The sequence below is a fragment of the Centrocercus urophasianus genome, unplaced genomic scaffold, assembly GCF_019232065.1.
Source record: "Centrocercus urophasianus isolate 14NV4802_14NV808 unplaced genomic scaffold, USGS_Curo_1.0 seq_20, whole genome shotgun sequence".
In the NCBI taxonomy this organism is placed as follows: Eukaryota; Metazoa; Chordata; class Aves; order Galliformes; family Phasianidae; genus Centrocercus; species Centrocercus urophasianus.
This window is the reverse complement of record NW_024884756.1, coordinates 10,952,065-10,966,328: the sequence shown is the minus strand read 5'-3', so window position 1 is coordinate 10,966,328 and position 14,264 is coordinate 10,952,065. Positions and strand designations below refer to the sequence as shown.

General features: G+C 39.1%; 1 protein-coding gene across 7 annotated transcripts in view; it reads left to right on the top strand.

Moving 5' to 3' along the window:
* Window positions 1–14,264, top strand: part of FAM126B (family with sequence similarity 126 member B) — a 54,140-nt gene that overhangs the window by 2,607 nt on the left and 37,269 nt on the right. The gene's annotated exons all lie outside the window — the stretch shown is intronic.

Here is a 14,264-nt window from a genome sequence, read left to right as displayed (position 1 = left end):
ACTTTCTCAGGCTTTGTGTCGGTAGTTAATTATACTTCACTAGAAGCCTGTTGTCATTTGAATGGTCAATCCTGTTTTAATTGCAATAATGATGAAAAGATCTTTCCTTAAGCTGCTTAGGTTTCTTTAGAATTTTTTTTTTTTTTTTCCTAAGAAATGCTATGGAAGGTGGGGAAGCAAGTTATCTTCTCAAGCTGTGCTTGAGCTAAATTTTCTATGGGTTGTATCACAGTCTCAAACCACTGTTTCACCTCTATTTAGGAGAAGTGGTGTGCTGGAGCAACACTGTTCCTTTCTGTGTTTTTGGCAGAGATCGTTTTTCACAGGAAGATCTATACTGCTGGGCTCATCTGCCATCCTATCCTGAAGCCCAGTAAAGCTCTTTGATCCTGGTATATGACAGAACCATTGTTTCAATCCTGCTTGTGCTGCACAACGAAGCAGCAGTTGACAGCAGATGCTCTATTCTTGTGCTCTTTTCTAGGGAAGCATATTGGGTTACTCCTTAGGTCAGCTCTGCCAGTCCCTCTGTGGGGGTGATGTTTTGTATGGCTTTTTATTCCATGGATGTACGGAATTTTTAAAAACTCTTGAGTCTGTGTATTGTTTTGGAATCTACCACCGTTCTGGCAGCAAGCACCACTAGACTTCTCGTGTTGTGTGAATAAGTCATTCCTCTGTTCTGTTCTGAACTTGTTATCTGAGAACTTCATATGATACTCCCTGTTTTCTGCAGGAGAAGGAACGGAACTGTTTGGCTCTTTCCCGAGCAGACTGATATGAGTTCAGAATCAGGCTAATGTGTTCAGTCAAACACTGGTATGGGCATGAGAGTAACTTTAGGTTTTGTTCCTTTATATTAACTTATGAACTAGTATTTGGCAATGAAGTTGGACGCTTCCCCAGCTGACTCGTAGCGAAGGCCACCTGCCTTAGGAATTATTTTTTAGGTAGAAGTCTTGTGACTCTTGCAAAGAAAGTGATCTGAGCACGTGCCGTCATCAGTCAGCTTGACTTGCTGATTCTGCCAGGTACTTTCATTTACGAATGGTACGCTTACGGGGAGTAATTCTTATTTAATGCTGTTTTTCACTGTTTCCTTTGCCATTATTTCCTTATGATAGATAAAACTTCATGCAGATTTGTGTTCAAGGAAGCATTCGCTTCTGAGTTGTGTAGGCTTGTTCAGACATTTCAGGTAGGGTGTAAAGGAAGGGTGAAATGGAGACAAATGACTTCAGGAAAGATCTGTAGCAGTCATGTATTATCTGAATAACCCGTTACCTTTTTCTGCCCCTTTCTTCTGTCACCTTATTTGGCAGAAATGTAGATCCATAAATAAAGGAATCATTGGATGGTTACGGTGGGAAGGGGCCTTGAGATCATATACATCAACTCCTTTGTTCAGTACAGGGTTAGCTAGGACAGGTTCCTTAGATTTTTGAGTATCTCCAAAGGAAGAGGGTGCGCAACCTCTTTGGGTGACATGTCTTAGTGTTTAAATGCTCCCATCCTGCAGGAGTTTTTTCTTATGTTTCAATATGCATCCAGATAAGTTCAGTTTCTTTGGATAGCAGGACAGTGTTTTGAGTTTGTGCTTGTGTCATTAACTGAAAATTAACTATTGAAATAGTTGCATTTTTGTCTGTTCCTTTCCTAATAAGACGGATAGTTTTGTTGTTGTTTTGTTTTATAATAATAATAATAATTACTTTTAAAAAAGCAACTTTAATCAGAGGACATACTTCTGGGAGTGACTTTCCCTCTCCGATGGAATTCTGACCTTTTATTTTTAAATTTGGAATCCGAAGAGGCAGAGGGGCACTTCTGATGAAATAAAATGTTGTTACGTGGTAGAACAGAAGTCTCTATTGGCAACAGTATGACAGAGAAGAGAAGGTAGAAACCTGGATCAGGATCGGGTGCCGGGTAAGATAACGCACAGTTTGCAAACTGTTCCAACATGTGCTGCAGGTTATCAATAATTAATAGAAGTTTTGTGTTGTAAGAAGAATTGCAGTGTGGCCCTTAGTCATTCTTCTGTTAGCATAGTTTGCTCCCTTGGTATCATTCTGTAGAGTAATATGAATGTTACACTTCCAATTTATGATCTTCCTTCCAAGTGGAAAAGAAAGAACCATAGATATTTGGAAGGAGATCTCACTGGGGTAGTGAACTAAAATGTCAGATGAATGTCTGTTGTAAATGCTGAACTCCCTTGTCTGTCTGTCTTTCTGTCTCCCGTAGTTGAATAATGGGCCTCGCCAAATCCCCTTGCTGCATAATACTGTTCAACAGAGGTCCTGATGGATGCAGTTGCAACAGTTCAGCCCTGTTAAAGTTCCAGGAATGTTCTCTTCCTGCTTATTTTGGAAGGTCTTACTGCAGGACGGGGTGCTTATCAATAATATTATGTGTATACAATCAAGTTGGCTTACTGATATTTGCAGTCCAGAAATGTCAAGTCAGTGTTCTTCTGTGTAATCTCAGTAATTTGACTGCTCTTGCTATGCTTTTATTTTACTGTGATTCTTCAGTAAATTGAAATAGTTAGGTCGTTTTTATCAATATTGTGTGTGGTTCATGAGTTCTTTAAATATTAGACACTACTATTCCAGAGAAATATTTCAGTGAGGTATGAGATGGACATGTGTGCAGGCTGCATGACGGTGGTTTGCTGATTCATACAGGGCAATGCTGGAACATTTGGGATTTTTTTTTTTCTATTTCCATTCTCTTTTTTTAGCAGTTTATGAACTTTCAAATGTAGGAGTAAGGGTCATCTTCCATTCTTCTGCCATGCCTTGGTAACTGTTGAGGCTAGAGGGAATTATTCTGTATCTTTCTGGAAGGACTGTAAGGTTTAAATGACTGTTCATGTTTTTCATGGCCATGCAGTTGAGGTGATGATGTGTTGAAGGAGAATGAGGTGAAATATGTGCAAAATCTGTTCTCGGCCCACCCACAATTAATTTATTTCCTTATTTTCTCTTTCCATCTCCTCCAGTCTCCTTTGATTTTGAGCATACCCTGAGCTTGAGGAGAGGCTGGAGAGCAGCCCCCTGCATGTCTGCCTGTGTTCTTGCTGGGAATTGGACTGCAGAGTTGGAAACTCGATATACAAAAAAATCTGAAGATCCTCTTCAGCGAGGGTTCTTCTTCACGCGACCCTCCTCGATATCCTAAGCACTCATTCGTGGAGAGCTGAGCATAGGCGTAGCAGATTTTGTTTCAGAGGTGGTTTAAGTTGATTTGTTCCCACCAGGTTTCTTTTGATTTAAAAAAGGCACTGCATGGACAGGTATGTTTGAGACAGTTTTGCCTGTGCCTTCCTGCTTGTTTTTTGGACAGGTGAGACAAAGTGCATGCGAGCATTGGTCAGGGGCTCTGTGTGTGTAATTCAGATCTGTGGGAAGGATTTCTGGTCTCAAATTGGACTAATCTTGGGAAGTGGGTGGTTGTGAAAACAGTAATTTAAAATCAGTTGTTCCTGCATGTGAAGAAACAATTCTGTTAATTTGTGTTTTGTAATTAGAAAAGCAGCATCTGGGTAGAGCTGCTGTTCATTCTGTAGGCAGCTGGGCGCTGTGCTGTGCTATGTACAGCTGTATCAGTTGCTGCAAGGATGATTTGCAATACCTGGGGTTTATTTTGTTCTTTTTAGCCTGTGTCTCCTGTCTTGATTTACCTTTGTTACAAGCGGGCTTATGACAGGTGACTCCTTTAAAGACAGTTTGTGCTAGGCTGAGTTTGTAAGCTTTAACTCTATTAATTGCTATTAATACTCTCTTTTGTTGTGTGTGTAGTTGTGTTTTTTTTTTTTTTTTTTTTTTTTTCTCCCTTTAATTATTGAGTGACTGAATATAGTGAAGAAGGCTTAATGTCTGATGTGCTCTTGTCCATGGAGCTTCTCCCTTGGAAAGATGGCTGCTAGTAGTATTGCACTGGATTAGCATTTAATGTGCCATAGCTGTGCTGGCCTTTCCTACCTTGCACGTAACTTAATGAGCAATGTCAAACCTCTTGGTGAGTTTGGATAGCAGCTTTCCAGGTCTTGCAGATGAAAATTCTTTATGCTTCTGCCTCTGCTGAAGTCAGTGCTAGATTTACATTTATTTCTATGGGGTTAAGGTCGTGTTCTTAACTTTCCAGGCTTCTGTTGTATTTTATTTCGCTACAAATCTGTAAAACCAAATTTCAGCAGGCAAAACTAATGCCTGTGTTTGTAGATGGAGCTCAGTCTTGATAGTACAAATCTTTCTTTGTCCAACAGGAATTGTAGAAGAACCCTTCTACAAGGGGACGAGTAGTCAATATCATTTCTAACTCTTCATATGCTAGTAACAGCAGTGAGATAGACATGTAAATGGATTGGTACCAACCACGTGAGTGAAATTACACAGTAAGTTTTTGAGGCATCTGTTATTAACAGTGTGTCCTTTTGCATGGAAATGTCAATGTACCAAAGTATCTGACGAAGGCTTTATTCTAGCAAAAGTTCTTGTTTTTCTGCATGTGACAGTGGAGAACTTTCCATTGCTTTTTTTTTTTCCTTTTAAGATATTCAGCTGAGCCGGAACAGCATAGAGACATGAGCTAAATATGGGCGCAGAAGAGAGCGAGAGTTTAGATCTGCAATGGGAAAATGAGTAGTTCCTTACGTGTGAGCATTTTTAATGCTTTTTTTTCTTGAAGCTGCTTGCTTCTTGTTCTTGGCATAGAGCAGATCTGAGTCAAAACTGCTGGTCTTCAAACTCTTCTTCTAGATTGTTAATTATGTGCCCATTCTGTTTAGTAAATTGTGTAACTGACAGAGCATGGTATGTGGTAAGCTGCTCTTGTCGATGATACCTCTGTGCAATAGTTGCGAATAGTAACATCCTTATGTTTCTGGAAGTTACTAAACTACATTGCTGGTAATTTCTCGGGTAGGTAACGGAATGTGGTGCTGCTGTTGTCAGGCTTTGTGTGAGCTGTTCTTGTAATTGAATACTTGTTAATGAACTGCAGCAGATAGCAGCACAAACCTCTGCCGTGCCAGAGTAGTGGTGGCTTCATGAAAATCTGAAACAGCTCAGTGTAACCTTTGGAAACACAAGTAAAGGTGGGAGTCCTGGGGTGGAGGCTCAGTTGAACAAAGAAAAAAAAGAAGTACCTGGAATACTGAGGTAATTTAAGTTAAGGGTTCATGACTGTATTTCTGGGCTGTTTTATTTCACAGAGGTTCTGTGACAGCATCCTTTCAGTCAGAAGTGTGGCTTGCATTTCCCAGCATGCTGGATATCTAGAAGCAGGCTGCTGCCTCTTCTGTTTGCTTAGTTTTATACACTGCTGCATTTCATTTTGTCTGCTGTGATTCTTCAGCTTTGCCTTCACCCAGGTAACTATAAACACCAGATCAGTTTGAGCAACTTCTGTTTACCTAGGGAAGAGGAGACTTCCTGGCTGTTTTTTTTTTTTTTTTTTTTTATTTTTTCTTAGGGGGATTTCATTCATGGGTGAGGACTAAAGCAAGATTTTTCATTGTCTTCTCACCAGAACCAATGTTAGAACTTGAGACAATCAAACTTGGGAAATGGTTTGCCCCAGCTGTTAGCTCTGTCTGCTCATCTGATTGCTGCAGTGCAGCCGGCTCAGACACAGCCTATAGTCCACAAATCTCCAAAGAACAGCTTGGAGAAATACGTCAGATCCCCTTTCTGTGTGGATATTGAGTTGACTACTGATGCACATGGTAATCTGTGTGACCTGCTACTTCTCACCTGAAGTCTGCTTTTTCTGCATCAGTAGTGAAAAATACATCTGCAGTCGTTCTTTGTGCGTACAAAAATAAAACTGTTGGATTCTTAGTCACTTCAGCCAGAGAAAAAGGAAAATGTGTTTGATACAAAATTGCAGATACGTCTGGGTGTTGAAGTCATTCAGATGGCAGCAGCATTACACATGCATACCTTGTGTTCCAGGAGTCACTGCATGAACTCCTTGCCTAGCAGTGTTTTTTTCCACCCTTTTGTATAGGTGAAATACTTTCGCCCAGCTACAGGTCTGCTGTGGTTTTTAGCAGTTAATTTTTACAGGTTACATGAAGAAAAATTACAAGGACTGCACTAGTAGTTTTCAATTGTAGGTAGAGTTAAAATGTTGCCATTTTATGCCTAGTTTTTTAATTTGTCAAGCTAGCTCAAATTTAAAGTCCAGAATGTAGAAGACAACCAACTAAACAAAAAGCTGTCAATTCCATAATAATAATAAACCTTTACTTTTTTTTCCCTAGCTACTTCAGTATTTAATTGCATAAAGCTGGTGATGCTCGGGCAGAAAAATAAATGTGCAACCATGGGATTTCACAACTGTTGTGCTCAAGTTCCTAATCAGGTTAAGGTTTGTGCACAGATTCCAGGCTGAGTTAGGGGTCACTGGTTGGCATTGCTGCTGAAATGGGGCAGTCAGTGTTGTGCTGATTATCATAGGGTGCCCTCTGTCCTACCCACACACCTTTAGTTAGCAACATTTAATTAACCAAGTGCACCAAGGTGGGTTTGGGTCTGTTCTGTCTGTGCCCTTCTTTTCTGAGTGGCTGTCAGTGCTAAAGACCAAAGCAGTGGACTGGAGGTGAGAAAAACAGGAGGACGTTCAGAGAAATATAGGGAGGGGGATGGCTCTAGATGTTTATGTCCTCTGAAAAGCTAAGGTTTGAAATCTGCTGCAGAAAGCTGGAAAATGATCTGTTGGTCAGTGAGCATGCCTGCTTTTCTTGCCGGCTGCTGAAAAATGACTCTTCAGCACTGCTGTGTGCCATTTTAGTGAAGCATTTTGTAGGAGCAGTACCGTGTTTGGCTGCTGGAGGTAGGTGTGGGTGTGACAGTCAACTGCTCATCTCTACCCAGATGCTCCCATCGCTGTAACGTGTCAGAAGCTGTGTTTGCTAACTTCTTTTAATACGGAATTTTTGTCTTGTGAGAGGTGGGAGAAAGCAGTTAACAGATGTTAAATGAAAGATGCTATTGTGCTAATGAGGAAACCTTAATCACAATTTAGAGAGCTTTTATCTTTAGCAAATGTTGAGGTATTTCTAATTTGTATTCCATTGGGTAGATTGAGATGGACAAAAATATTTTTCCTGCATCATCCAGCTTTATGCAGGATTCTAGTAATAGTTATTGCTATTTCTGTGAACTATTGGGAAATTCTGCTTTAGCAATGTGTGTGGGCTTTGAACAGATTCGTAGATTGTGGTGATTATCTTTTTGTCTCCGTGAATGCAGGCGTTTCAGCTTTCTGAAATGCAAAACGTTGAAATTAGTAAATTTTGCGTATGCCTTGCATCTATGAGAAATGAAAAAAGCTTTTATTAGCATTTGCTTTTTTATTGCCTGAAAAATGTTTGAAATTAGAATCTTATTTTTTGGTTTTAATTGTTCAAAATAGGCAGGGCAGATCAGGGAACAAAATAATTAAAATACAGTTACGAAAGTCTTCTTAATACGTCAGTTGGATAGCTGGCAGGTAATGCAAAAAGCATGAGAGCTTTCTCTGCCCTAAGTATGAAACTCCTGCTGCTCACTGATAAGAAATAATTATTAAATAATCGTCTTAAGTACCAACGTGCAGATAAGTGCAAGTACCAGGATCTGGGTTTGCATTTTATTCATTGCATGCTCATGAAATGCATATTCATGCATTTTATTCTTGCATGCTGAAAGTGTCACACTTCCAGTGTGTGGGTTTCTTTTTGGTGCTGGTGTCCATGTGTGTGCAGCTGGTCAACCTTACGTTTCAGGAGGTTACTTCATGCTGTGCAGGTCTGCTGCCTGCGTGCCAGCAACCTCAACAGTCCTAAACTTTCTGTCAAAGTTGCCCTTGAAACACCATCTGCATTTGTTTTCTGAAGCACGGTGTGGTATTAGAAGAGTACAATTCCTTACACCACAAGTGCAGAAACAAAAAATCTCAAGTGCCTGCTGCTTGCGTTTCAGTAAATACTCCTGATTGCTGTTGGCATGAATCCATAGGGAAGCAGTGCAGTGGGACATTTAAAAGACTTTCATTAAAGTCAGGCTCTGATTAATTTCTTTCTTTGCTGATGCATTTGAAGAGAATGAACTGAGTTTGCTGTATTGCCAATATAATGTTTTTCAAGAAGAAAATGGAAGGTCAGCAATAGTTAGTATTATTAAAAAAACAAAACAAAACAAAAACGAACCCTAAAAACAAAGGAACCTGCCTTGTGTATGTTGAGTGCATATTGAGTATTTCATGTGAATGAAGGAGGGCTGCTCTGAAAGTGACCCCTCCTATGTTATTCTGTTGTCCCACATTGTGGGATATTGGTACGGCTGTAGAGGTTGAACCTTTCCACCAATATCCCATTGCTACTTTCAGAACAGAATAGCATTTCTGAAGGAAGTTTCTTTTTGATTAATGTTGGAAAAAGCAGGAGTAAAACTCTGTGACATGTTTGCATTTAAGGCCATCTTTGGTGTTTTTCCAAAGGTAAGTTTACTCAGGAGACTTGAGGGAAAGAAAAACACAGTCCTACTAACTGCTTTTGAAGCTGGTTTTAATCAAGAAAGCCATTTAATATTACAAACAAAGTCCCAGAGCTTCTCTGTCTGTGGGTGAGGTTATGCAAAAAATGGCTGAAGTTTAGAACACGGAGTACTCAGTGAGGATTTCTGCTTTTTTTTTTTTTTTTTTTTTTTTTTGTGAAGTTACTATGAGAAAATGTACATATGAAGTTGTAGAGCATTGTAAAATTCATTCCTCCCTCTGCACCAACTATAACCGGAAGAAGGATGGGTACCCATGAAGCTGTGTGGATTTTTCAGTTAAACCTGTAGCTATTAGTAATCTTGAAAGACCTCCTACCTTCTGGAAGTACATTAGGACAGTATTTAACAAAAACTTAATTTTGTTCAGGCCGTGAGCAGAAGATGTACATAAAAACAGTAGTATGCAGTCATGCCCCTTTCCTCTATTTCACCATCACTCCTATATGAAATTCAGCAATGGCTGATGTGGGGAATGCAGTGGTGTGTTTCGGTTGACATCACTGAGGCTTTGGGTGCTCTGCATTCCATCAGAAAAGCCCGTGGAAGTCCCGTTTCCCCCCTCTGCTCCTCTAGGTATTGATCTAGCTTAGATAAATGGAAAGCATTGTGGAAAGTCTTGCCTAACAGAGCACACAGAAGGTCTGGCTGGTTTAAGTCATGCTGGGTTTAAATTGCATTCCTAAAGACATTGCATGCAAAAATTTGCCTTAAAAAAGATAAGTTTCAGGTTTAAACCCAAGTAAATAAATAAACAAGTAGCCCTGGAATACTTTGTGCTCCTCACTATTAAAAAAAAAAAATAAGTGAGATGTTTCACACTAAGATGTGAACTCATCCTTTCTTCTGAGCAGTCAGTGTCTCATGTTCTAATGGTAGCTTGAGAGTAAAAGAGTAACAGCTGTGTAAACAACGTGCATTGTGCTGAACTAGTCAGCAGTGAAGATTAATAATTAAACTCATACCAAAGCAAAATAGGAAACTTCTGTAGATCTTGCACTAGTTTATGCTTACAAATGTTGTAGTTCTCGTCAAGTTATTTCTCAGGGGATTAACCTGTAGTTCCATGAGATAGGCTGCAGAATGGTCTCAGTAAGCTGAGCTTCAGTTTAATGAGGATTTTGAATATGGTGATTAAAAAGAGTTCAGTTTTCTGTAGAGGCATTGTTTCTTTGCCAGGTTTCCATGGAGGGGAGTCCAACAAAAAACAAACTTCATTTCTGGAGGAATCTTGTTGAAGTTAATAGGATTGGTCAATTAGGACAAAACAGTCACCTTAACCAGCTGGGTCAATTGCATGGATTGTTCATGTCAAAGTAGCAATTGATGGATCTATGTTGCACAGGATTTAGATAAGATCTTGTTTGTTTGTTTCAGACTGCATCTTTACTATGCCTGCTCTGCCTTTAGAGAACACTTCCTTGATGTAATTGACTTCATCAAGCAAAACTACAAATCAAGGCGGTCAGAAAAGAAATTTGCATGAAACGTTTTCACATGTGAAGAAATTCATGAGTTGCAGACAAACTGGCATGGGAAGAGTTACTGCATATGAGCTGATGCTAATAGAGGAGAAGTCTATACGGTTTAGCATGGGGTGGGTTATCACAGGGTCCTGACAGGAGGATTTAGTGTAGGATGACTGTATCGAATAGTTTCTAAGGAAACTACTGCTGAGAGGATGTACGAGGTAAAATTTCTATGGCAAGCCTACGTGTGTGTGTATATTTAAGTGAGTTCAATCTTCGTAATAGAAAAATTAATGTGTGTTGCTATATTTAAGAGTGCAGGATAATTCCTTTGGTGTGTTTTTTTGTCACCAAAATCACGTAGATGAAGTAGAATAGTATTGTCAGTGTCTTTTTCCACAACCTGGATTGTCTTAACTCTTTTCTGCTACATTCGTTGCATGAATTCCTAGGAGAGAGATGTAGCTACAAGTGCATAAGGTATGGCTGGTAGTTTTTATTTTTTCCTTTGGGTCTTTAGACTCACAGAGGCAAATAATTTTTTTTTTCTTTCTCTAAGGTTACTTTTGCAGCTTTCCATAACTGCTCTATGCAATACAGTGTGAATATCAGCTTATAGTTAAGGGTTTTTTTTAAACTCTGCTATGAAATGCTGTATTAGCCTGGATGTTGCTAATGTGTCAAAGCAAGCATGGAATTCATGTATTGTCTGAGTGTTTTGAGTGATTGAGGCTCGTCTAACCAGGCTGGCAGTGTAAATCCTACATGTAGAATACATCAGTGTTTATATTTTAATGTTGGAATGCACGTCTGTCAGCTAAGCTGAGAAATTACCTAAGAAGTGGAGTTGGAAGAGGGGCTCTGTCCAGCAAAAAGAAGACTTGAGCTGATGGAAACTGTCCTGTGAACATTCTTCTTGCTGCCTTTATCCATCTTCCACCTTGTTGAATTGTTTCTGTGCTCTGTGCTGTGGAGCTGTTACAACCGAGAGAGTCCTGCGCTGTTTCCAACACAGCGATGAGGTTGTGGTTCTCATTTGTTGATTATAACGGGCTTTGAATTTGTTTTTTGATGCCTTTATCAAAATGGCAGCTTATATAATTGTCTGTTAAATATGACTGCTATAGAGTAGCCTATTTATGTAGGTGGGTTGAAGGCAATCATACTGCTATTTTTATGTCTATTATAATCATACATACTCTTCAAAATCAATACGAGAAGTAATCCATGAACTTTTCTCATTGTAGAGGCCTGTGCTAATGGCATCAAACACTACCAAATTGGCATTTCAGCTCCTCTTTGTAAAGGATGTTCTTGTTTCTTTTGGGATCATACTGTCCCTTTTCCATTGTGGAAATAAGAGCATTCTGTGGCTGTTCAGTACAATCCAGCAGTCCAACAGCAGCTGGATGCAGATGCTCATAGGGGCATAGATGTTCAGAAGGAGATGCTCATAGAACTTTTTGTGAAGCAAATTGATTAAATACCAGCTCACACCGTTATGTTTTCTACTTTTTTCTTATTTATATTTTTAAGAAGTAATCACATAGAACAGGTATTGTAAATATCTATATAAAATCTCTTCTTGTTGCATTCATGGTACTTTATCATGAATCCCTGCTCGTAGCATAGGAAACTGTATACTGTTAGAAGCCTTGATTTTTTTTTTTTATTTATTTATTTTTTTTTTACCTTATGTTCTAGTGTTTGTTTTGTATCATTCTCTTACAGAATTCCATTCTGCCTTCTCTGCCACTTAATTCTGAGAGCTTTTAAGGCATGGGGTTTTTTTTTTGTTTGAATTTGAAATTAATCCTACATCTTTAATTCCAGGTTAGAAGTTATTTTTCACTGTCATTACCTTCATTACTTACTTCTTAAACACTTTTGCCCAATATATGTAGTTTTTTTTCAGGTTTCTTGAATCAAATGTGGGCCAGTATTTCAAATAAGACCATGTTATTGATTTTGTGTGCTCTACTTATGTATTTTCAGAATTACTTTGTACCACTTGTGTTGTTAAACAGCTCGAGTGTTTTTCCAGCTGCTTTTAAATTCCTCAGCAGATGTTTTCAGTAAGTAGTTGAATGTATTATCTGTTCTTTTCCATTCAGACTTTTAAACTTCTGCACTCGAGTAACTCTATGTGAGAAGTTCAAATTGGTTTCCTTTACCTGTATTTGTCAACGCGTTGCCTTGCTTCCTTTCTCAGAAGTTCAATATAACTTCGTAGTGGGGGGAAGGAGGAATGGAGGACGTTTGCTATTTAGTTCTGAAATTATTCTGAGTCCAAGGAATTTAATGCTGATTTACTTCAGACTAATGGTGCTGTGTTGATGCTTTAAAAATCGTTCTTTAAGTACACTTCTTTCCATGTTTAATAATGGATTATATATATGAGAGGAGTAAATATATAGCTTGGAACAGCAAGCTGTATTGATATTTGTTTTCCTTTCTTCTAGGCCTACTATGAGACAGTAGTGTTCTCTTGCATAAGCGTCACTGGCGAGGGATCATAATGCTGGAAGCTTTGCTCTTGTTCAGATTTCTCCCTGCTCCAGATTTTCATTGCATAATCTTCTTGCCATAGACCTTGAGGCCAAAATACGCAGTTTTCTTATTCATCATGCGGCTGTGACTCAATTACATGCATTGTGACATCTAGCATATAAATGTCAAGAAATATGCTCATTTCTGAGATGCATGTCCTGTTTATGAAAATGTCCCCCTTTGTTTTGAAGCTAATATAAAATCCAGGTTCCTTTTAAAATAAGTAAAAACAACAGCAACAAGAACACCTACATGCTGCCTTTCCCAAATCTTCCACGCTTGAGTAGTCACATCTTCTTGGATGGCAGCAATTACTGGTATCTGCACTTCTGAAAATTATTTTCTTCTGCATTGCTGGTGCCATTGGCTCTGATTACTTGAGTAATTGTTCTTCTGTTGCAAATAGATCGTGGTTAGTGTTTTAGTGGACCTGTAAGTAATGTAGTCAGAGTTGGCGCATTTTTGTTTCAAATGTAAGTGAAGCACGTGCTCTGTGATGACAGAAGTTGATTAAACTCTTTCTCATTTCCATCACAGTACAATTAAAAAGTTTTTCAGTAGTTACCTATGTGGATTCTTATTTTTAAGTTATTTGTGCACAGTATGAGCTAATTTGGAGAATGCTTTAGCTTAGTATAATGCTGTTTAGATCCCAGCTGTAATTGCAGAGGTGACTTCCTTTCAGAGCAGAATGTTGTAGCTTCAGTGTTGAAGGTTCCAGGTCTGATGATTAAGAAGCCATAGTCTCATCCTGACTCTTTTTATGCTGAATAAACCAATTCAGGAGAAGATGATAACAACCATAAGTGCTTTTATGGGAAGCTTTTCAGTAATTAATTTTTATGTTTGGTTTTAGCATTGAGTGACTGTGTTCCCATCTAGAACTTTTCTGCTTTAATGGGATTTCAGACTTGCTTGTTTGTGTGGTATTAAAGGAATGTGAACAGTCAGTCTCTGTATCAAAATATTTGAGTGTATTCAGTTACTGGTGTTACTAACAACTAAATCTGTGATTAGTTGTTATGATTCCTGCTTAAGAACTTTTGAGTAATGGTAGGAGAAGAACTAGTTCTTTTAAAGCAAATATGTTTGCTTTGGGAGAGACGTGAACACTTTGGAAATGAAATTCAGTACTCTTAGTTGAGGCTGCTTACCTTTGAATAAATATGCACTGGATTTAATGCAGTTGAACCAGTTTATTTTAGAGACACACCTCCGTGGTGTCTGATATATTTATTTTTCTGCAAATCTTAGATTGTGCACGGCAAGCCTAGAAGTGAATATAACTATGAGGCAGGCTTTACAGATATTGGTGTGAAAATCCCAAAGCATGTCTGCATGTCAGATAGAGACAGCCACACAACTGCTCTGCATGTGTTCTTTTCTGGACAGTGGCAGAGTGTGCCTGGTGCAACCTGGCTGGTGCCTGAGCAGAATGGGGAAGTTCCTGCTGCTCCACCAGGGCAACTTGGCTCTAGGCTGGGGACAGTGGGGGGAGGGATGGCCACCGGGCACTGAGCTTATGCTCATTGCTCATGTAGGGAGTCAGAGCTGTAAATGTGTCCTGACTAACTTGAATTTTTGTACAAGTTCTTACAATTGTTTGTAACATCCAGGTCATTTGAAGGGAAAAGCTGGTTTGTCCTAAAGCTGAACTAGCATAGTAATCCTAGCTGAAACAGGTGTGGACTATGTC